Source organism: Prionailurus viverrinus, chromosome D1 (assembly GCF_022837055.1).
Source record: "Prionailurus viverrinus isolate Anna chromosome D1, UM_Priviv_1.0, whole genome shotgun sequence".
In the NCBI taxonomy this organism is placed as follows: Eukaryota; Metazoa; Chordata; class Mammalia; order Carnivora; family Felidae; genus Prionailurus; species Prionailurus viverrinus.
This window is the reverse complement of record NC_062570.1, coordinates 36,002,167-36,028,386: the sequence shown is the minus strand read 5'-3', so window position 1 is coordinate 36,028,386 and position 26,220 is coordinate 36,002,167. Positions and strand designations below refer to the sequence as shown.

At 34.4% G+C, this 26,220-nt stretch overlaps 1 pseudogene; it reads left to right on the top strand.

Moving 5' to 3' along the window:
• Positions 1–20,973: 20,973 nt before the first annotated feature.
• On the top strand, positions 20,974–21,154 carry LOC125147329 (uncharacterized; annotated as a pseudogene).
• The last annotated feature ends 5,066 nt before the right edge of the window (positions 21,155–26,220 follow it).

The window sequence follows — 26,220 nt, the reverse complement described above, 5'->3', positions numbered from 1 at the left end:
ACATATGGGCTTCCTTCCCAAGAAAAGAGAAAAGGAAGGAAATCCTTCTTAGGAAGCAGTGTGGGCTAAAGAAAAACATAAAACTTAAGCAGCTTTACAGTGTCTGGCTCTTCAATATGTCACAGTGGGTGAGAGTTCTTTCTTAGAAGATGCTCTCCATCTACTTGACTGAAACCTGTCAAAAGAAACAACAAAGGGCATCTATTAATCCCTTCCACAATTTAGTGGATGAAGCCATTCATCCTGCTGGGAGTAGAATAAAGCTTGAATCTCAAACATGACTAGTAGCTTATCTCTCATGGAACGATCTGAAAGAAAGTCTGAAAAAAAGCTCCAGGTTTTCAGAGTGGTTATATATTCTAGAGTTATATCTGTGAGCTGTTCATAGCATGCAACTTGAAATACTAGGATTCAATAAGATATAACCAAATTCAAAAGGTAACTTTGGGATGCTGGCTATGCATGAAGTCTTTGCTTATCTTAACTTATTCTGAAATGAAACCATCATTATGATATGCTAACTGAAGAAGAAAATGTAATATTTTCTCTTTGTTCCAGTGTCTGTTGTTGATGATAATTAATACAGAAAAAGAGATAATATGGTATGTTAATTGCTCCCCTATCAATTGAAATAGTAATGAAATTAAACTGTCCTGAGATAACCCAGATGAAGTTCACATTAAACCCATGGGTTTCTTTTTAAAGAGCACTCAGAAAAAAGTACTCCCTATAAAGCAACTCCAAAGTGCAATGATGGATAGAACTAGGTTTGGTTACAGCTCTGCCACTTAATCACCGTGTGATTGTGCCCAAGTTATAAAACATTTCAGAGTTTCTGTTTTTTTCTGTGCAACATATTAGTAATGACTTATGATTTGCAGTGTTGTTGAGAGGATAGTGCATAATGTATATAATCTACTTAGCACAATGATAGATAAATGGTATGTAGTTAATAAATGGCAAATGCATGATTAGGCAAGTTTTATTATGAGGCTATAGTTCATTCAGTTCCTTCAGTCTTTGAGCAGCTATTATATCTTGGCATTAACTAGGCTTAGAAGCAAGATCCCTGTTGCTATGATAGACTTCAGGAGAAAGTGGGTTATTCTATGTGGTTATGCTTTCTTCTTTGAAATAGAATATTGCTGTACTTTTAGTCACAGCAAATTCAACTGACAGTGCACTATAACCATAAAGTTTATTATAAATTTTACATTGAAGAGGGTAGATATATAGGATAATTCTATGAAAACAGAAATAATCCTTTTGTGAAATGTGACTATATTTAATGACTACAGTGAGCAACAGAAATAAAATATCAGTGGAGAGGAGGGAGAGTGTCTTAAGAGCAGAGCTGCTGGAGGTACGCACTTGATCTCAATCAGCCTTCACTGCTATCTCTATGATGTTGAGGAAATTACTTAACCTCTCTGTGCCTCTTTTCCCTTATATTTAGCGCATTTATTTTAGGGTTGTTGTGCTTATTAAATTAGTTTCACAGAACACAGTGTCTGGCACAGGGTAAATGTTGTATTTCTGTTTGTTAAGTGAATCTACTTGAAAGAAAATGGTGATTTGCCAGTCTTGAAAATTCTTATACTCTTTGACATACAATTAATATACAGTGTCATATTAGTCTCAAGGAATTTTTTTTTACTTTCTATTCAGATTTTCTGTTTTTTATTGAAGTATAGTTGGCACAAAATGTTAAATTAGTTTCAGATGTACAACATTAGTGATTCAATAAGTCTATACGTTATGCTATTCTCACCACAACTGTAGCTATCATCTGTCATCATAAAACAGTATTGCAATACCATTGACTGTGTTCCCTAGGCTGAACCTATTATTCCCATGACTTATTCATTCATAACTGGAAGTGTGTATCTCCCACTCCCTTTCACCAACTTTAAAAAGGAAAAAGACAAATTTTAATGGGGTATGTTGTAAATAAAAGGAATACTTTTCTTTTCTTTTTTTTTTTCTCCTGTTCTTGATGAGTTTGTTTTCAAATGGCAAAGGGGATGCTTGAGAAAAACAATCTTAGAAATAAAAACAATCCAGAAAGGATTTGATTCAGAGAATCAGATATCCTGTGCAGTTATAAATAAATATATTTGATTGAAATATTACATGTCCCATGTTTTTAAAAGTACTATAAAGGTTATAGTACAAGATGTAGTTCATTTTCTAGTTCCACATTTTACTAATCACTATTCACAGGGGAAAAAAAAACACTTTCTCATTTTAAAAAATCCTAACATTGAAATCAAATCTACACCAGTATCTTTGCAGACATGATCTATTCACTTTCTGCTCTGTATGTTGTGTTTACAGCACTATTTCACTACCACTCCAATTTCCCACTGTGCCCAATTCACTAGAAAAACACATTCATAGTCTCCCTTAAATTAGTTTGTACAGACTGGTTATAGTTTAATGATATGCATTGATTTTGTTTTGGAGATAATAAACAGAAAATCACAATAAAATTGCTTTTAACTTAGCTGCAAAGATGTTGAAGGTATTGCTCATCTGGATGACCAATATCTGGAATAGCATCTTACATATTACATGGATATTTCCTTTTAGAAGTAAATAGCAACAAACCCCTTCCATAAGATAAAATGAATTATTTATACCATCACATCTTCCTTTTATTCCAGGCTTAAGAGAATCCTACGGGTGAATGAAACATTCAATCATACAAACACATACAAACTCATATATAGTGAGTTTCCTTGAATACTTTTTTGAGAAGTGAGGTGCTATAAATAAATGGAATAACAGTAACCAATAATAGATATATAAAGGTGAAATCTAAATTTTCACACCTAGTTTATTCTGTCTTGTGTTATACCTACTTTATATTATATCTTACTTCTTTTCCATAGTTTGGGCTATTTTGGTACAGAAATCATGCGTTAATCATTGTTCTTACCATGGTGCCTGCATTACATAAAGTTAATTCTCCATAAATATTTACTGAAGTGACACACACAATTTTTTCCCTAGAGTTCCCCAAATCACAAACTTTGTATATTCAGTTATTCTGAGTATAAATCATTTTGTAATCATCTTTCTATAGGAAATGTCCAATCATCAGCACCATTCTCAATAGCTGCAACCTTATTGTGACAGAAAAAATGCAAGTTATGGTATTAAAAGGTTAACTGATTTAAGAAATAGCCTCAGTCCATTCTCTGCAATTTACACTTTGTATGCATAGGAGTGATATGTTATTTAAATAAACCTTTGAATTTTTAGAAATCACTGCCCTGGATTTCAGTTCCAGTTCCAGAGATCCCAAGCTTGTATCTATCATCAACAGAAGCCCAGTGTATCTAAATCTTTGTGTGGTTCTGACTGAAAGAGAATTGCTTTCAAGACATTTTTCTACAATTCAGTAGCTACCAAAAGATTCCACTACCCAGCAGGAAATGATGGCCTTCAGAGTTATAACCCCCTTCAAATGACTGTAACAAGAGTTCTAAAGGGTTTTTCTCACTGTGTTACTATGCACTGTGTCTCATTAGGCTACCTACGGTGCAGTAGTTACAGAAAGACTTGACAGATCTAAAATGTCACTACAATCACTTTTACCAAGTGCTGTCACCCATGCTTAGTCTGCTTTTAGTTTTGTGGAAGGAAATGTAGAAAGGCCATAAAGGTCTTTCTTAATGGGAACAAGCAATTTGGTCTAAGCTCTAAAATAAGGACTTTTGTTAAACTCTGTGAGCATCTTGACAGAAATTCACCCTGGTGAACACTGTATTTATTAAGATAAAGGTCATCCTATCTCCATGCATCCACCTGCTTGATAGTACACATGAAATATATCCATTTATCTAGTTCTTTCTTTGTGTATATACATATATATAAACATAAGAACATATATAAATATATATGTTATGTATATATGTGTGTTTATATATCATACATATAAGAATGGACATAGCCACTCAGCAACATGTATTTTTATAATTTACTTAATTTCTTGTGTGATTTATTGGATTTGATTAGCCAGAATAGCATCACTATTTTTCTTGCTTGAGTTGAAAATGAATTGAAAGATAAGCAGGTGTATCAAGGTATCAGGCAGGTGGAAAACAGAATAGTAATGTTGAGATACATGCTATGAATGTGTGGACTAGTCAGCATTCTGATGCTAAATCCCAGAATCAAATTAGAAGCTGCTCCTATTTCACTTAGATTAAAAGAAAGAAGATGGGTAAAGATTTAGAGGAAAAGGAACAAAATTGTCTGCTGAACCTCACCAAGGTCTTTGTCTTCACCTAAGTTAAATTCTTGGGGTGTCTGGGTATCTCAGTCAGTTAAGCATCTGACTTTTGGTTTCAGCTCAGGTCATGATTTCACAGTTCATGAGTATGAGCCCCACATTGGGCTCTGTGCTGACAGTGTGGAATCTGCTTGGGATTCTCTCTCTCGCTCTCACTCCCTCTCCATTCTTCCCCTGCTTGTGCTCTTTCTCTCTCTCTCTCTCTCTCTCTGTCTCTCTCAAATAAATAATAAAAAACTTAAAAAAATACATTAACATAAATTCTGTGGTTAAGGATTGGGCCAGTCAAACTGATTAGCAGAGAAGACTATATAAGAGTTTAGAACTAGAATTCTATTAATCATTTACTCCTCAAAATATTTATTTCCCTGAAAGGTCATATGGGTAAACTTGTTTTAAGAATTAAGAACAGTAGCGGGGCATTTGGATGGCTCCATCAGCCAGCTGTGCATCTGACTCTTGATTTCAGTTCAGGTCATGATCCCAGGGTCGTGGGATCAAGCCCCATGTTGGGCTCTGTGCTGAGCCTGGGGCTTGCATAAGATTCTCTCCCTCTCTCTCTGCCCTTTCCCTGCTCACATGTGTGTGCTTTCAAAAAAAATGAATAACACTAACTATGGCAAAGATAACTGATTAGCACTTATTCTGTTTATATCATAAAGGCACTTGGATAACATTTTTATTTTACTTTTTTTGTTGATACAGTTGCTTTCTCCTACTTTAATGTAAGCACCTGGTGATCAAAGACTCCAACTTACTAATAGCTTGTCTACACGGTGTTTGGCAGATAACATGATGAATAAATATCTGAATGAAAAAATGAAATTACAAATTTTAAATATTCTGTGCTTTATTTTGGAAGCTACCAATTTTGTGAAGGACGTTTCTTGATTTATAGTCAAAATTAATTATTTTCTTTCTCATGTGACCATATCTCTCCAAATGCCAAAAAGTAGTCTAGAGATCAAGAGTTTTGACTTCAGATAAATTACATGAGTTCAAATCTTGGCTCTACACCATACTGTCTGTGTAAATTTGGCCATACATCCAACTTTCCTTTGACGTACTTTTTGATTTGTAATATGGAGATAACATTCATTCTTATATCTCATACTTTGTAATATTTAATAAAAATTAAATGAACCAATGTCGATTGATTGATAGATAGAAGCAATTAGAAAAGTAGCACATAATAAACAATTTAGAGTGCTGGATAAAATGATTATTATATTTCTGTAGTATTACATATTTATTTCCAATAACTGGAATGTTGGTCTAATATAAACATGTTTCAATGTTATTTGAATTCCTAATCCTAGCATCTAACAACTAGTAAATGAAAATTAAAGGAAATAGGAAATAAAAGATATTATGTCTTTGAATATCCTATTCTGTTTCATTTCCTTGTTGCTTTCACCCTCTTCTGACACTGATTTGCAAAATTTCTCTATGAAAAATAGTACATGCTTTAATATAAGCTGGTAATTTTTGTTTTATGTACATTACTTTCTCTTAATGTCTTAACTGAATATAACCTTTTGAAATTTCCTAAGCTAGGACAGTGTAATCCTAGTAGCCTAGAGTTTCTTTTACTTCCTGTCTCTACAGCATTTAATACTATTTACTAGTTGATCTACAATGCTTTATTTGTCTGGAGTACTTCTCCATGCACCAACCCACCCCTCCTGCAGTTGGGATGTGATGTTGGATTGAGGAGGACACCCATAATGACCTGTACTTAACTCAATTCCAACCCTGTTTTCTTTGCCTACCATTTCTGGGAATACTTCAATGTTCCTTACTCTATGTTCCCACTAGCTTTTGCAAAATTCAGAAATATCTTAGGTGTGTAATGAGTATATTTTATATAAAAGAACAAGAATGAGATGAGAACAAGAATTCGCATGATTTAAGCAGTGATTACTGAAGTTATCTTTATCCATGAACATTGCTGCTTACACCTATAATGATTTGCTAATGTTAAGTTTACCAGGAGATGAGGGCTTTCTGACAGATCAAATATTCAGTGGGTTCTAACAAAAGATCTCCAGAGGAACCTCGAGAGAGAAAGGAGGAGAAAAAGCTTAATTTGCTTTATGAATGGGAGGAGACTTTGATTTCCTAAAGGTGGAAAGCAGTTACTATAATTTCTTCTTTATAAATAAATGTTGCTTTTATTGTCAAGAATATTTTTTTCCATTTTGTAATAGGATTGTTGAATATTTATTGGACTTTGAAAGATAATTCTGCTTTTGCTATTTTTAATCAGCATATATTGTATATGGATGATTCCCAAACCACACTTCCAAATAAAAGAACTTTTAATTAAGAAAATTAACAAGGCAATGATAAGTTACTTCAGGGTAAAAAGTATTATGAGTTTTTAAAAAGTAGCAAAACCTCAAACTCACCATTTCAGTTTAGGGATCTAGGAGTCAACATTAGAAATAAAACTCTTTGTGACGATTTATGTTGAGAAATGAAACCAAGTTAGTAAATTCAAATGAATTAATGTATAAAAGGGAATTATCTCTGATGAAAGTGGAGACAATATTTTGGAATCTAGAAAAAAAAAGTTTCAAAAAACAAAAATTATCAACAAAAATAATAAAATAGTGCTTTTTTTCAGAATGACTTTTTTTTCAAATGCAGAATGGAAAAAAAATACAAAACAGATAAATAAATATCATAGATCAGAAGAAAATATTTTTGGTATCTAACCTGCCTAAAAAAGACTAATAAAATTATAATCCTCCAGTCAGCAGACACAATGGTTTTCTTTTATGTAGATAAAAGAAAAAATTAAAAGTGGACTGAATAACATGTAAAATACATTGAAAAATATAGGTTCAGAAAATACAGCCTTTCTTGTTATTTTTTATATCATTGTATTGTCAATTTAATAGAGGATCAATAAATGAATTCTTCTCAACTACAAAACTAAACTAAATAATTTAATAATCATAGTGGAGTCATTTTTTAAAGTTTATTTTAATTATTTTTTTGAAAGAGAGAGAGTGTGTGTGCATGCATAAGCAGCGGAGGGGGAGAGAGAGAGACAGAGAGACAGAGAGACAGAGAGGGGGAGAGAGAGAGAATCCCAAGTGGTTCCATGCTGTTAGCATGGATCCCAACTCGGGGCTTGATCTCATGAACCATGAGAACATGACCTGAGCCACAATAAAGAGTTGGATGCTTAACAGATGGAGCAATCCAGGCACCCCATGGTATCATTTAAAATGGATTTCTATAATGGGTTCAAAAGATCTGAGATTAAAACCATTTGCATAATAAAACTATATATTTTTATATTTAGATATAGTTTATTCTATTTCAGGACCAAACTGCAGTAGGTTGTATTTTTTTACCTTGGGAAAAAAATTACATTTTAGCTTGGGAGAAAGATATTGAATAGCTGGGTAAAGCATACTGTAGTCAAAAGCTAATGTAATTATTTCTTTAGCAACAAAATCAGAGGGTTTTTTTTTCTTTATTGGGTATATGTGAAAAAAGTTTACAAAATGTGAAAAAAGCCTAGCTTTGAGCCATAAATTGGAATGACTTTTTTTTTCCATTACAAAATACCTTAAGTTATCTAACTTGCATTATTTCTCATATATGTCAATATATAAAGTATCAACATTGAATCATAAATATATAGTACAGGGACACTACATAATTCTCACTTTATATAAATAAGAGAGAATACCACCAAAGTTTGATTCAGATGTCAAGATTGATGACCCCACACACAGCAGGAAGATATGAAAAGGTTTTACTTTCATAACTGAGGTTTTTTCTTTCTGGGGAGAACAAAGCAATCCCCCAAAGCACATCTGAAAAGGCTTGAGAAAGAAGAGTAGCTTGTGATTTTTATTGTGGTTATATTGGGGTTAGGATGACATAGGCTGGAGTTTATATGATTTGGTGTATCTGGTTATAGTTTCCCACTGTATGGAGAAAACTCAACATCAGTAGGAGAAAACAAACCAACCAATGAAGAGAAAATTAAGTTGAATGAAAATAGTTGTTAGGGAGAAGGACAGAGGACTATTGTTATTTAAATATGCAAAGTTAAATGTTGAAGTCAAGTTTTCATTTCTTCACTTTGTGAAATGGCTCTCATCCACTAAACTTTGTAGGCATGTCCATATTTAATACAAATCTGAAGTGAGCTGTTTGCAGCACAAAATAATCTATCATGCTTTCTCTGTTTACCTAATGTGTCTTATGATTAAAACAATAAATTTGGTTCAACAAATATGAATGAAAAGGCATGAACTTATTATTCTCTTACTCTTCAAATCTGAAAAAACAAAACTAAAGTAATAAAAGGGCACCTTTTATTTTTTTATTGCTTTCAAATAGTAGGTGTTTTCATATCAGATTCTTTCTTTCTTTCTTTTTTCTATTGCAAGGTATTTCTATGTTTACCATGCACTTTGTTTGAAACTTCATAGCAAGATTTCTGAAGTAAGAATGACACTTTGAATTATTCCTTATGAACACATAAAATTATGTAATTAATAGGAACTAACATTTTAAATATTTTTTTTTGAGAGAGAGTGGTAAGAGGAGCAGAGAGAGAGGGAGAGAGAATCTCAAGCGGTCTCCATACTCAGCACAGAGCCCAACACAGAGCTTGCTCCCACAGCCATGAGATCGTGACTGAGAGGAAATCAAGAGTTGGATGCTTAACCGACTGAGCCCCAAGAGGCACTAACATTTTATATGTATTTCAAGAAAGCTGATTATATTAAAATTCAAAAATTGAGAGAATTTTAGATTTGTATTTTGTACTTTTGGTGTATCTCCAGTCTAGGAAGCATATATCAAGAATTTCTTGAAGGTACAAATAAAAGTTTAGGAAAGAACTACTAGAATTGTCTAGAGTTATAGTTTTTCTAAGAGAAAAGAAATAAGAAAAACAAGGGCAAATACACATCGAACGTGGCCATATATTCAGCCAAAAAAAAGTGATTACATAATTATCTAAAATATAATTCCAAGTAAAAGTGGCAAATATTGAGAATCAATTTTATCAATAATTATGTCAGCATATAGTAAAATATTTAGATTTATGAATTTCACTGGACACTTAGGGAGTATTATATTTATTTCCAGTAAAAAATTTTGAAATAATTTTTAGCACAAATTTAGGATATGTAAGTACATCAAGTTAAATTACAGAGATTAAACAAAGTAAATAATGCATGTTTTTACATATTGAAAAATTTGACCAGATTAATGTGAATAAAAAATGTGTACTTAGAAAAAACATTTTAAATTATTACTATAATAGGAAGATTTGGGGGGTACCTGGGTGGCTCAGTCGGTTCAGTGTCCGACTCTTGACTTCAGCTCAGGTCGTGATCTCAAGGTACATGAGACGGAGTTCTGCACCAAGTTCCATGCTGTGATTGGGATTCTCTCTCTCTCTCTCTCTCTCTCTCTCTCTCTCTCTCTCTCTTTCTCTCTTTGCCTCTCCTCCCAACTTGCATGCACATGCTCTCTCTCTCTCTCTGTCTTTCAAAATAAATAAATGAACTTAAAAAAGCAAAATGGGAAAATTTTGCTTTTGTTTGTAAGTGAAAGAATAAAATGAGTAAAAAATAAAAGAGGTATTATAACACAAGATTCTATTATAAAATGAGAATAGCTGTTTTACCATTTTACAATATTTTAATTAAATATCTAGTTAATGAATAGATGCATTAAACTAAATTTTATGTTTTCTTTAACGCTTCTCCTCCAAAATTAATTGTGAGTGTCCTGCAGGCACTTGGATTCTTTTCTATGTTTAAAGTATGCACAGGTTATGATACAATGAAATAAGGGCAAGCTCATAATTTTCACAGACTCCTCTTATCATCAAATTCTTGCCATCTAGCTCCTGAAAGTAATGAATGAATGAAAATGCCAGGCTTAGAAGATGTGACTCAGTAAAATGATCACTGGGTAAGATCTAAGAACCCAATAGACCAACTGTATGCTGAATTTGGGGACACGACTCCATTTACTATCTAACTTCAATTTTTCTCACACAAACAACTGAACCATGGGAGGTGTTAGGATTTGGATGTCAATATCAAATCAGACCCTTCATCCAATTGTCTTCAAATTGCCTTATTATCATCATTTCTCAATGTAGAGTTGTGCAAGTTAAGAAGTGTGAGCAGGGCCAATTGTATGGGCATGTGACCTGCACAGTTACACAAAGCCTATGATCAGAGGGTCTTGCCCTTGGTTTTATGTCCTGCTGTTACTGTCTTAATATTCTTAATAATGTTGGAACACTGTTTCCCTCACATTTATTTAACATTGGGTCCCACAAATTCCATATTCAGTTTTGTCTGTTGGTCTCTTTAAGGTAGGGCTCGATGAATAAAACTGAGTATACTTGCCATCAGGTAGCAGGGACTGATGTATTCCTAGAACCTGGTTATTCAATCAATCAACCAACAGATTCAGTATCTGAAAACTGGAAAAAAAAATCCCGAATTTTTATTATCTTATCTTATCTCACAAGCAAATTTCTGATGCTGTGTTAACTATTGTATCCTGTAGGTTTGTCTATGAAACATAATCCTGTAGTGGATATTCTGATCTTTTGGAATGTCTTAGCCTGGGTACTCCAAGAAACAACACCAAGACCAAATTAAACATGCAGGTATTTTATTATGGAAAATGCTTCTGTGAAACAAAATGGGGATGGAGTTTTAGAAGGTAGGGAGCTGACAGTACAGATGCAAATCTGACCCCGAGGAAGGAAAGAAAATAAAGCTGGATAGACATGCCCTTCACTGTTATGCAGTTAGAAGAGATTGGCAAGACTGTGTGGTGTCTTCAAGCCAAAGTCAGTCATTAGAACAGGCATATGTCTTTCAAGAATGGGCCTTCCTCTGTATCACATCCAGTCATTGGCTGACCACAATCTGTGGCAAGTACAACCTTTGTGTAAACATGGAGATGGATTTCAAAGTGTAGCAGCTGGGATACTATATCAATTATAATCCCCACAGTTTGAGGTATGTTAAAAGTTCTCATGGAAATCTCTGTCAAATTTTTATACAAGGCATACCTTCTCTGCACAATTTCCAGAATCAGCTCTTCATGGTTTCTGTGTGCCTTTCTTCCTGAAGGGAAACTCGGAAGTGAAAGCATTGTAATATGAACTACAGTCTCCATCCCTGCAGTTGATCTCAGGGCCACCACTGGTATGCATATCCTTTCTCTTCTACAATCTATTCTAAACCTCCTGACCCTCAGATAATACCTTAGTTTGTGGCTTATTTGGCAATATGATCCAAGCCTTTATTTCTTTTTTTTTTTAATTAAAAAAAAATATTTTTTTCAACGTTTATTTATTTTTTTGGGACAGAGAGAGACAGAGCATGAACGGGGGAGGGGCAGAGAGAGAGGGAGACACAGAATCGGAAACAGGCTCCAGGCTCCCGAGCCATCAGCCCAGAGCCTGACGCGGGGCTCGAACTCACGGACCGCGAGATCGCGACCTGGCTGAAGTCGGACGCTCAACCGACTGCGCCACCCAGGCGCCCCCCAAGTCTTTATTTCAAAGCACCTGAATCCTTTAAAATCATGTCTCTTCACTTTTAAGTTACTGCATATGTCTACTGACTTATACAATGAAGTATGGGAATGTCAGGATGCACCCAAGGGGATCATCTGGGTTCAAAACATGTTCCTTTCTGCCCTCATTGTGAAAGCCAACCCTATTTTTTACTGTTGACCATGGCTAATTAGCTTTGCCAATATAGTCATACCTCTTCTCTGTTGGTGTCTGGATATAGGAAATTCATATGAACTGGCAGCAACCGGAACATGTAGTTTCAATGAGAAGTTTTTCGGGTTTCCTGTCAAGTGTGTGCTCCTATTTGGGTCCATCTCTACAGAGCCAAGACTTGTGATAGGAAACAGAAATTCTCCCACGAGTCACTGAAAATGATTCTAGGTAGGACATTTCTACTCATTGGTTCTTTGTCCCATGTATGCTTCTTTTTGGGGAAATAGCACTATGTAAAACTGGTTTCATAAATGCATTGTGACCTGAGAAATAACACTTCATAAATCCTGAGTGCCATCTCTGAGCTGTCATTTCAACTGCACAATTAGAAGGTCATGCCAGCATTCAATAAGGCCAGCTGCGTTAGGGTACTGCAGCATGTCATAGGACCAGTTGATTACACTCACACTTCTTCAGCTATGTAGAGTTCCCCTGATTGAATGTTATGATGTGTAAATGTTGTAAGCTCTAATGATAACTATGTTTGAAGATCTTCCAATTGGAAATACAATTAAATATACTAAAAACAGGTGTTTATTCCTATTAAAATGAATTGCTGACCTTTTTGTAGCTACTCCTTGCATGGGGGTATTGTCCCACTTCTATAGTGCCTATCACAAAGGCTGGCTCATTTTATTTTATCTACTTGGCTTTTTAGTGCTTTCTCTGTGGAGTATACTATCCTGAGGACATTAAGATGTAATACTAAAATATTTACACTTCGTATCCACTCCCATAGGCTCTTCCACACGATTCTACACAGACCTCCTTGTCTGTATCTTGCAACCTTTTCTTTTCTAGATGCCTGACCAGTTAGTCAGGCATTTGGCCACTCCTCAGGCCGAGATTTTGTCATTACCGATGTGCTTTAGATTACCATTACATCATGTTTGAAATTTACTCATTTGGTTACTAAATTCTAGGTTTGGTGTTCAGCTGCTTTTTTCTCTTTTTGTAAACTACACAAGAAAGCCTCTGGACTTCACACTTACTTTATAGTTGTTTGTTAAGCTTTTCATTGTCCTTAGGTAGAGTATCAATACAACTTTACAACGCCAGCCTATTCTATTTTTCTTTTATGTAACTTCCCTATCCTCTTCCTCTCAAACTTGCATCCCCATATTTTTCCAATACCTGTATCATTGAACAGACCAAGTCTTTTCTTTTCTTGGGGCATTCCATCCAATAACCACCTGCGAGAGTTTTAGCAATTGAGCTACCACTTTGTTCCCAGGACAACCCCTACCTCACATAATCCCTAACATAGTGTCCTCATTGCCAGGCCGATGAGTCACCAAGTCTTGGAACTCTATCTTATTCTCTGAAATTCTGTGACAGTTTTGTCCTTTGGAAAGGAGATACTGAAATGGAGTTAATAGTACACAAGATTTATTAGGGATTATACCTGAAAAAAAGAAAAGGGAGAAAGTGACGTTGGTTAGGGGAAGCTGTTGAATCATGAAGTAGATCTGGCAAAGTCTCTGCTAGATCAAAGGAGAGATTTGCAGCAAAGACTGCTAATAAAAAGACTGTCATACTCACCTTAGTGGCCAGGAGCTTATGCTTCAGTGCTGTCTGGTTACTGGCTAGGGTCACTCCTAGAAGAGTGTAATCTAAACTCAAAAGCAGAGGTAAACCAAAAACTCAAAGCAGAGGTAAACCAAAACCTCAAAAGCAGAGGTAAACCAAAAGGAGGAAAGAAGAGGCTGTCAACTAGACAGATTCCTCCCAGTTGCTCAGAAAGACCTTTCTCGAGGAAGGATTTGGTCAATGGATTTCTGTCTGCTATAAGTAAACTGTCAAAGTTTATATGGTTGGGAAGTGGAGAACTTTCAGAAGTTTAACGAAATGCATGATAGCTCTGATATTCATAATGATAAATAACCAATACCCAAAAAAAGTCTCATAAAGCAAGCCTGTTTTGACACCTCTATTCAAAATCCAGTATTTATTTAATCTATGGATGCTTTTAACCAATTATACGCTGTCATCCTGACAAAATTATAACTGCTGCTTGTCTTTGAATAAATTTCTCATTTCATTCTAAATATGTAATAAAGTATTGTGGCTTTAGAAAATATAACAAAACAATGTTGCCTCAAGATTATTATATTTTCTGGTAATCAATTGGCATGCATTATTATAAATCATCTGTGTTTTTCAACAGAAAAACATTTTTAGGACAATAATTCAGTGTTTGGAAAAATAATTGAAAAATCATTTTTTTATTTATAGTGATTTTAAATATTAATTCTCCTTTGCTGTCACAATTTTATTTTTTGGAGAGGTTACTATTTCATGTAGTTTCATCCACATATAACTTTGTGAATTTGTACATTCTAAAACATAATATGATTTAATGGAGATTAGAATTATTCACTCATTGTTTTTCAGTCTTTATTTTCTTTGGTAAAACTTTTTAAATGAATTACATATAATTTTTAATGCTTCAGTTTTCTCATTTATTAAATGGAGGTAATAAACCTTCCTGTAAATACTGCTGAGCTCTAAACTGGGATCACTGTGTCCTATATAAAACATTTTAATATGTCTGTTTTCTTTCCTATCCCTTTCTCTTTCATATAAGCACAAGTCCTTAGATTTGTCAAAATAGATTGGAGAGAATTAAGATGAGTCATTTTAGAAAACTGTAGCATTACACTTCGCTTCTTTTCTGTCCTCTACCTGTGTGCATCATATCCCACTTGAGGTTGAAAGGGAAGAAAAATGAGTTTAAGGGTTTTATAACAATAATTAATTTGGCATTATGTTTCTATGTATATTGTTATCATATCATGTCTGGATAATCAAATAAAGAAAGTTTTATCTTGCTTTCCATTAGTCAAGATGTTTTAATCTACTGTAAACACATCATTAGGATTCCAAAACTACCTTTTAAGAAAGGACATTTGTATTTTTTTCCTGTTTAAAGCACCATATAAAATATAGCACTTAAAAAAAGAATAAAAGAAAGAAACTTCAACAGTCTTCAATATATGTCTTAGAGCAGACAGATACTGTAATATGAACTTATACTGGATCTATCTTTTATACCTGTTTAAGAATACACTTGAGATTACCAGTATAAATTTGGTTATTTTTTAGCAAATATAACATAACAGGTGATAACTAATCTTTGGTTTTTTTTCCAATATATGAAATTTATTGTCAAATTGGTTTCTATACCACACCCATGCTCATCCCAAAAGGTGCCCTCCTCAATACCCATCACCCACCCACCCACCCCTCCTTCCCACCCCCCATCAACCCTCAGTTTGTTCTCAGTTTTTTAGAGTCTCTTATGCTTGGGCTCTCTCTCACTCTAACCTCCTTTTTTTTTTCCATCCCCTCCCCCATGGGTTTCTGTTAAGTTTCTCAGGAACCACATAAGAGTGAAAACATATGGTATCTGTCTTTCTCTGAATGGCTTATTTCACTTAGCATCACACTCTCCAGTTCCATCCATGTTGATACAAAGGCCCATATTTCATTCTTTCTCATTGCCACGTAGTACTCCATTGTGTATAGAAACCACAATTTCTTTATTCATCAGTTGATGGACATTTAGGCTCTTTCCATAATTTGGCTATTGTTGAGAGTGCTGCTATAAACATTGGGGTACAAGTGCCCCTATGCATCGGCACTCCTGTATCCCTTGAGTAAATTCCTAGCAGTGCTATTGTTGGATCATAGGGTAGGTCTATTTTTAATTTTTTGAGGAACCTCCACACTGTTTTCCAGAGTGGCTGCACCAGTTTGCATTCCCACCAACAGTGCAAGAGGGTTCCCGTTTCTCCACATCCTCGCCAGCATCTATAGTCTCCTGATTTGTTCATTTTGGCCACTCTGACTGGCGTGAGCTTATATCTGAGTGTGGTTTTGATTTGTATTTCCCTGATGAGGAGCGACGCTGAACATCTTTTCATGTGCCTGTTGGCCATCCGGATGTCTTCTTTAGAGAAGTGTCTATTCATGTTTTCTGCCCATTTCTTCACTGGGTTATTTGTTTTTCGGGTGTGGAGTTTGGTGAGCTCTTTGTAGATTTTGGATACTAACCCTTTGTCTGATATGTCATTTGCGAATATCTTTTCCCATTCCGTTGGTTGCCTTTTAGTTTTGTTGGTTGTTTCCTTTGCTGTGCAGAAGCTTTTTATTTTCATAAGGTCCCAGTAGTTCATTTTTGCTTTTAATTTCCTTGCCTTTGGGGATGTGTCAAGTAAGAAATTGCTACGGCTGATGTCAGAGAGGTCTTTTCCTGCTTTCTCCTCTAGGGTTTTGATGGTTTCCTGTCTCACATTCAGGTCCTTTATCCATTTTGAGTTTATTTTTGTGAATGGTGTGAGAAAGTGGTCTAGTTTCAACCTTCTGCATGTTGCTATCCAGTTCTCCCAGCATCATTTGTTAAAGAGACTGTTTTTTTTCCATTGGATGTTCTTTCCTGCTTTGTCAAAGATGAGTTGGCCATACGTTTGTGGGTCTAGTTCTGGGGTTTCTATTCTATTCCATTGGTCTATGTGTCTGTTTTTGTGCCAATACCATGTTGTCTTGATGATTACAGCTTTGTAGTAGAGGCTAAAGTCTGGTATTGTGATGCCTCCTGCTTTGGTCTTCTTCAAAATTCCTTTAGCTATTTGGGGCCTTTTGAGGTTCCATATGAATTTTAGGATTGCTTGTTCTAGCTTCGAGAAGAATGCTGGTGCAATTTTGATTGGGATTGCATTGAATGTGTAGATAGCTTTGGGTAGTATTGACATTTTGACAATATTTATTCTTCCAACCCATGAGCATGGAATGTTTTTCCATTTCTTTATATCTTCTTCAATTTCCTTCATAAGTTTTCTATAGTTTTCAGCATACAGATCTTTTACATCTTTGGTTAGATTTATTCCTAGGTATTTTATGGTTATTGGTGCATTTGTGAATGGGATCAGTTTCTTTATTGTCTTTCTGTGGCTTCATTATTAGTGTATAAGAATGCAACTGATTTATGTACATTGATTTTGTATCTACGACTTTGCTGAATTCATGTATCAGTTCTAGCAGACTTTTGGTGGAGTCTATCGGTTTTTCCATGTAAAATATCACGACATCTGCAAAAAGTGAAAGCTTGACTTCATCTTTGCCAATTTTGATGCCTTTGATTTCCTTTTGTTGTCTGATTGCTGATGCTAGAACTTACAACACTATGTTAAACAACAGCGGGGAGAGTAGACATCCCTGTCATGTTCCTGATCTCAGGGAAAAAGCTCTCAGTTTTTCCCCATTGAGGATGATGTTAGCTGTGGGCTTTTCATAAATGGCTTTTATGATGTTTAAGTATGCTCCTTCTATCCCGACTGTCTCCATGGTTTTTGTTAAGAAACGTTGCTGAATTTTGTCAAATGCCTTTTCTGCATCGATTGACAGGGTCATATGGTTCTTCTCTTTTCTTTTATTAATGTGATGTATCACGTCAGTTGATTTGCGAATGTTGAACCAGCCTTGTATCCTAGGAATGAATCCCACTTGATCATGGTGAATAATTCTTTTTATATGCTGTTGAATTTGATTTGCTGGTATCTTATTGAGAATTTTTGCATCCATATTCATCAGGGATATTGGCCTGTAATTCTCTTTTTTTTACTGCGTCTCTGTCTGGTTTAGGAATCAAAGTAATACTGGCTTCCTAGAATGAGTCTGGAAGTTTTCCTTCCCTTTCTATTTTTTGGAATAGCTTGAGAAGGATAGGTATTATCTGTGCTTTAAACATCTGGTAGAACTCCCCTGGGAAGCCATCTGGTCCTGGACTCTTATTTGTTGGGAGACTTTTGATAACTGATTCAATTTCTTCGCTGGTTATGGGTCTGTTCAAGCTTTCTATATCCTCCTGATTGAGTTTTGGAAGTGTGTGGGTGTTTAGGAATTTGTCCATTTCTTCCAGGTTGTCCAGTTTGTTGGCATATAATTTTTCATAGTATTCCCTGATAATTGCTTGTATCTCTGAGGGATTGATTGTAATAATTCCATTTTCATTCATGATTTTATCTATTTGGGTCATCTCCCTTTTCTTTTTGAGAAGCCTGGCTAGAGGTTTATCAATTTTGTTTATTTTTTCAAAAACCAACTCTTGGTTTCGTTGGTCTGTTCTACAGTTTTTTTAGATTCTATAGTGTTTATTTCTGCTCTAATCTTTATTATTTCTCTTCTTCTGCTGGGTTTAGGCTGTCTTTGCTGTTCTGCTTCTATTTCCTTAGGTGTGCTGTTAGATTTTGTATTTGGGATTTTTCTCGTTTCTGGAGATAAGCTTGCATTGCAATGTATTTTCCTCTCAGGACTGCCTTCGCTGTATCCTAAAGCATTTGGATTGTTGTATTTTCATTTTCGTTTGTTTCCATATATTTTTTAATTTCTTCTCTAATGCCTGGTTGACCCACTCATTCGTTAGTAGGGTGTTCTTTAACCTCCTTGCTTTTGGAGGTTTTCCAGACTTTTTCTTGTGGTTGATTTCAAGCTTCATAGCATTGTGGTCTGAAAGTATGCATGGTATGATTTCAATTTGTGTATACTTATGAAGGGCTGTTTTGTGACCCAGTATGTGATCTATCTTGGAGAATGTTCCATGTGCACTCGAGAAGACAGTATGTACTGTTGCTTTGGGATGTAGAGTTCTAAATATAACTGTCAATTCCATTTGATCCAATGTATCATTCAGGGCCCTTGTTTCTTTATTGACTGTGTGTCTAGATGATCTATCCATTTCTGTAAGTGGAGTGTTATAAGGTCCCCTGCAATTACCACATTCTTATCAATAAGGTTGCTTATGTTTGTGAGTAATTGTTTTATATATTTGGGGGCTCCACTATTCAGCGTATAGACATTTATAATTGTTAGCTCTTCCTGATGGATTGACCCTGTAATTATTATATAATGCCCTTCTTCCTCTCTTGTTACAGCCTTTAATTTAAAGTCTAGTTTGTCTGATATAAATATAGCTACTCCAGCTAGTAATCTTTGTCTTAATAAATTTTACTATTTTAAAACAAGAAATGTGTAATTTCCAAATAAATAACATATCTTTAAAACTTGATTTATTTCTTTATTCACACAATTTATTCATGCTCCATGTTCACCTACATTCATTGACACAATGCCAATAAAACCATTTTTGTTTCAAAATTTAACTATAGGTGATATGATATTTATTTATTACTTGTGTTTACTTATACAACCAAATAACTTATCATTTGGTGTTAAAGTGTACAGAGAAACAAAACAAAAATTTAAAGTTTGTAGGGATTAAATCATTTACTCTTAAAAAAAAAATAGGGCAACTACAATATTCAAGGTCTTAAGTCAAGTGCTTCTCATTAAGATGACTAAGGCCAAACCTCTACTCTGGAAAGATGTATAATCATTCAGAGGAAGTAGGTTTGTAACTAAGGAGAGTAAATTATAGGCTTTGGTGGCAAATGCACCTGATATTAAATGCTTGCTTACCATTAATCAGCTCTGTGGTTTTGAGGAGGTTTATTCAACTATAAGCCTCATTTTATCATCTACAAAATTGACATAATGCATTAGCCCACATGTGCATAATTACCACTAATTTAAATGAAATTATTTATTTAAAATGTTTAGTGTCTGTTTGGTACAATTGTAGGCTCTCAACAAGTGCCATATTTTCCCTACACAATAGCATGATTTAATATACAATTTCTATAACAAGGAACTCTGTAAAATTCTGCTGGGGTACCAAAAAAGAAAAATAGTGATTCATTATCAGGGTGATAGGAAAGTCTTCACAGTAGAAATATAACTTTGGAAGCTGGAAAGCAGTTAAAGAGGTTTCAGAGAGGTTACAGTATGGTTGAAGGCAATAAGGCAAGGGATGAATAAAATTATGAGGAATCAATGTGGCAAGGTTTGTTGGGCAGGCAATGAGAGACAAGGCAGAAAAGCCTAGGTTAGTGACTGTCATTTAGAAAGTCTCTGAGTGAATTGGAATGAAAATATCTTTATAGTGAAACTCAAGAAAAATGTTAAGTTTGATCAAAAGCCAGCCATGTCTCTCATTCCTTCTCTGGCTACCAGTTACCCCTACTGTTCTTCCATTGGACCACTTTGGTCTTCCTCCTCTACCTCATCCTCTCTCTACTTCTTTCTATGTCTTCTGGAAGCCAATTACATCTAAACAAATGGTCTTATATGCCCCCATAGACATTTGGTCCTCTAAAATCCATGCTGATTAGATACTTACATGCTCAACTCCAGTACTCTTTGGTTTGGTTTTATTTATTTATTTTTTAATTTTTATTATTTTATTGTTTATTTATTTATTGAGAGAGATAGGGAGAGCAGGGGAGGGGCAGAGAGAGAGGGAGATACCGGATCTGAAACAGGCTCCAGGCTCTGAGCTATCAGCACAGAGCCCAATGCGGGACTTGAACGCTTGAACTCACAAACTACCTGATCATGACCTGAGCCGAAGTCAGATGTTCAACTGACTGAGCCACCCAGGTGCCTCAAGTCTTTTACTTCATTTTAAATCAGCAACATAGTGCATGGACACACTTTAGACTTGATCTTCTTGGTGATAAACAAACATTAAGCCACATTGGAATATTTTAACCTCATTGTCTGCATGATTAATGAGTAATATATTTAAAACATATATGCAGATAGTACTGAAAATCTAAAGAATTGAAAAATAACCAAAAGATATGCCACTTAAAAATTTGGTAAAATTCCTTCCAGATACTTTTGTGTTCCCTTTAAAATAACTTAATCAAGATAACATAATAAAATATATAATATGATATAACTTTATTTGTGTGACTTTAATTATCATACATTTATATCATATTTTTATTAAGAATTTAATTATATATATATCACTTCTTGGCTTTTTTGGCTAAGATCAAGTGTATTATCTGTTTTTAACAGTTTAATTATATTGTGGGCACCTTGGTCACTCAGTTGGTTAAGCATTGCACTCTTGATTTTAGCTCAGGTCATGATTTAGCAGTTTGTAGGTTTGAGCCCTGCATGGGGCTCTGTGCTGACAGCTCAGAGCCTGCTTGGGACTCTCTCTCTCTCCCTCTCTGTCTGCCTCTCTCTCTATCTCTCTCTCAAAATAAATAAATAAACTTAAAAAAGAGTTTAATTATATGTAACATACCATTTGTGACCTGATTTTCCATTTACTGATTTTTGTAGATGTATGTTTTTGTAATGAACATAGATTTACAACATTGTTTTAAACACTACATAATTTCCCATTCTTCTTATATACTATAGTATAGTATGTGTTTATGCAAATTAAATCTATGGTTTGAAAATTTTAACAGAATTATGTAACAATTCCTAACTGTATATCTCAGGGTACATCTATATTTATATGCAATACCAGTAAGTTTCCTCAAATTCACACTGAAATTTTCTGCAATGAGTATAAACAAGAAATACTCAAGTCCATGAAAACCAATATTATTATGTTAAAAATGGTGATAGCTTTAAATAATATATTATGATTCTGAGATTTTTATGTGAACCTGAGCACTTGTTAACCATCTCAGAGAATGGTAGGTATTTTGAATATTTATATATTTGTTTTAAAATTTTGAGAATAAAATAAATGGACAGACCACATGCAAAGAGACTGACAAAATACTGAAATTATTATGTGATAGTATAGAAAAGATCAAACTACTAGTTTGAAATGAAACTTTAGTAAATACGCAACTGATATAAAAACAAAGAAAAATTAATACTTAAAATGAAGAGTAATATCTTATAGAATTAGTTCAATTAAATTATTAGATATAGGTATTTATATGTAGCCAATATATCATTAAGTAAAAATTCAGATAAAATAAAGTTGGATTTTTCATCCATGGCTTTAAATTACAAGCTTATTAAACTCATAACATATATAAAGTTTAGCCAGCCCAAAGATATTATACTTGCTGATCGAGTGTATCATCAAAGACTTAGATTCCTTCTGTCTTTTTGTTCCATCAAACACATAGCTTTTGTCTTTGGAAAATTCAAATGGAGAAAGTGGAGGAGTAGAATTTGTATTATGAAAGAAAACCCTTCCTCTAAAATGCCTTGCGGACTTCTTACATTTCATTGGCCATAAATGTGTCACATGGTTCATTCTTAACTGAAGACGAGGCCGGGAAGTCAAATAGGTTTAGCTGGGTATGTTTTCATATCCAATTGAAATCAGGGTTCTCTTAGCAAGGAAGCAAGAAACAAGTGTATGTAACAAACCAAAATAGCTCTGTCTCTAGAAAATAAACTAAAGTTTCAGTTAAAATATTTTCACAAAGAAAATTCCATACTCAGATGACTTTGCTGATGAATTATACCAAATGTTTAAGGAAAAATTACCAATTTTATAAAATCTCCTCCACAAAATTGATGAGGAGGAAATATGTAACTAATCTTATGAGGCCAGAATTATCCTGTTATAAACACCAGACACAGACACTACAAATAAAGAATACTACAGAACAATATTCCTCATCAACATTGAGAAAAAAAATTCTAATATTTAGCAAATTAAATGCAACAATATATGAAAATGGTCAAAAATCATTGTCAATTTGGACTTATCCCAGGAATTCAAAGTGAAAGTCTGAATACTTTCCCCTAAGATAAGAAACAAGGCAAGGATGATTATTAATAACAGTTTTATTCAATAATATACAAGAGTTTCTAGCCAATGCAATAAATAGATGGTAGATGGTAGAATGATAGATGATGATAAATAGATAAATTGATGATTGATAGATACACATAGATAAAATTAAGAAGAAAACAGACATAAGAAAGAAATAAGACAAAAATAAATAAAACATGACCATCTATGTTGGAATTCTATGAAATCTACAAATTGGCTACTAGACTTTACCAAGGTTTCAGGCTGCAAGATCAACTATAAAAAGCAATTGTGTTTCTGTATCCTAGCAATGATTCCAACATTTGGCAAGAAAAAAAAGAAAAAAAAAATACTAGTTACTATAGTATCAACAAATATGAAATATTTAAAGGTAAATCTGACAAAGTAGATGAAAGAACTGTACACTAAAAGCTGGAAAACACTACTGAGAGAAATTAAAGAATACATCAATGGAGGGATATACTGTGCTTAAGAATCAGAAGACTTGATACATTCAACATGTCCAATTCTTCCCAAATTGACCTACAGTTTTAATTCAGTTTCAATAAAACTTCCAGCAGGATTCTGTTGAAATTTATAAGCTCATTCTAAAATTTGTATGGAAATACAATGTATCTGAAACAGTCTAAATAACTTTTAATAAGAAAAAAGTTGGAAGACACATTATCTCCTTTCAAGACTTTGCAAAGCTACAGTAATGAACAAAATGTAGTATTAGAGTCAACACAATTTGATTAATGGAACAAATATGTATCTTCAGGTATGGAGCCCAATAAATCTCACAGATGCTTTTTTAAAAGGTAGAGACAATGCAAATAGCAAGAAAATGAGAAAAATCTAAATGGCACTACAGACAGTTGGTAAGGGGTAGAGAAAATCACTTTTTTTTTTGAGTTGATTTATTTATTTTGAGAGAGAGAGAAAGAGAGAGAGAGAGAGGGAGAGAGATGATCCCAAGCATGCTCTGCACTACCATCAGAGGCAGGGCTCGAACTTACAAACTGTGAGATCATGATCTGAGCCAGAACCAAGAGTCTGATGCTCAACCAACACCTGGGTGCCTCAAGATGATGACTTTAAAAATCACACTTAGGGGTGCCTGGTGGCTCAGTCAGTTGGGCATCCAACTTTGGCTCAGGTCTTGATCTCACAGTTTGTGAGTTTGAGCCCCATGTTGGGCTCTGTGTTGACAGCTCAGAGCCTGGAGCCTGCATCAGATTCGATGTGTGTGTGTGTGTCTCTCTCTGTCCTCCCTGGCTCACACTCTGTCTCTCTCTGTGTTAAAAATGAATAAACCTTAAAAAGAATTTAAAAAAATGACAATTAGACTAAGTGCCTTTTAGTTTACATCTTCAAGTTATTAGAGATGAACAACTAAAATGAGGGAGAAAGAAATATGACAACATCATCACTCTCAAAAGCAGATGATAGATGAACGTAAACATAGAAAAAATCAGACATTTAAAAAATATTAATGAAATATTGTGAAAAGAAACTTCTAGTAGATCAGCTATCAGAATAAGTGGTTAAACACTGCAGTTAAGAGACAGAGGCTATGTCCAAAAGTTTAAAAATCTAATTATATTCTATTTACAAAGAAAACATTTTATTCACATACTGATAAAAGTTTAATTATAAGAAATATGTAGTAATTTTAAGTCTCTACTGAAATAAGAATTTAGCTTATAAAGCATATAGACAATGTAGTGGACAATTTTAATACACTTTTCTCTAATTGATAGATTTATTAGTCAGAAGGTAAATTTGTTTATTTGTTGAATATTTGAGTTGTTTCTACTTTGGGGCTACTACAAATAAAGCTGCTATAAAAATGTATGTATATGTTTCAAGGGAACATATGCTTTTATTATTATTGTTAGAAATTTGGAAACATCTTATCTTGGCACTTAAGAGCCACAGGTTAAATAAGTTTAGATCAGTTCAAGTAAGCTAAATCAGCTTTAAAAGTTTTGTTAAGTGGCAGCTTGAGGAGAGAAATCAGGTCTATCTGACTCAAAAGCCAAGTATCTTGCACTGGGGAAATCACTTCAGTAAGGAGGAAAATGCTGAAACATGACTTAAAATATGCTTACTAATTGAAGGATGTTGATAATGTCACTGTATCTTATACTTTCTTATCCCTCGTAGAGACAGCAGCATGTAGTGGTTGAGAATTTTAGCTTTGATATGTGCTTGCCTGGCTTCAAATTATTGTTCTATCACTTTCTGACTATATACTATGGGGAATTACATGATATCACTATTTTTTTTCTCATCTTTTCATCTGTTTTGCTTTTTTTATCATCTTTTCAAAGGCAGTAGTAATAGTATCTACTTTGTAGAAGTTTATTGAAGATAGAGTAACTTATGTATAAAATATTTAGAAAGAAAATTTTCTTTCCTTCCTGCCTTTTTTGAAAGTCTATTTATTTTGAGAGAAGTGAAAGAGTGCACGTGTTCACATGAGCAGGGGAGGGGCTGGGAGAGATGGGGAGAGAGAGGATCCCAAGTATGCTTAGCACTGCTGTCAGCACAGCTCAGAGCCCAACACAGGGCTCAATCTCACGAACTCTGAGATGATAACCTGAGCCACAATCAAGAGTCAAATGTGTAACAGACTGAGTTACCCAGGTGCCCTTCTCTTTTTCTTTTCTTTTCTTTTCTTTTCTTTTCTGTTCTTTTCTTTTCCTTTCTTCTTTAGAAGTTTCTTTCTACTTGATTTTCTATGTATTCAGAATCCATTTTTTTTTAAACATAAGCATTTTAATTTCAGGTTAGATAGAAAATCTAGCACTTTGCTTGCATGAGCATCAAGATAAGAATTATCCCTACTCCTGGTATATTTAACTTATTTGATAACTACTACAAATTGAATCTTTGAAATATCTGTTTGAGATAATCTAGAGGTTATGTGATTCATACTAAAATACATGTTGACATAATTTATGTCTATACAAGCAATATATAAGATAATATTTAATTTATATAACAATGAAGATGAATATTCTCACTATTACAACTTCAAACTTAGCTTTTAAACTATTCATTTTATTATTTTTTTAAATTTTTTTAACGTTTATTTATTTTTGAGACAGAGAGAGACAGAGCATGAACGGGGGAGGGTCAGAGAGAGGGAGACACAGAATCTGAAACAGGCTCCAGGCTCTGAGCTCTCAGCGCAGAGCCCAACGCGGGGCTCGAACTCACGGACCGTGAGATCATGACCTGAGCCGAAGTCGGCCGCTTAACCGACTGAGCCACCCAGGCGCCCCTAAACTATTCATTTTAAAACATTTATTTCATAAGTAGTAATGTAAGACTTATCATGGGTTAGGGGACATATGTGTCACTGCGAATGCAAGGGTGAGTGACTGTATGTGCTAACCTCACTGAAGTCAGGTAATCCACTAATTAAAATGAATTTCCAAAGCATCTTGAAATTACTCAACT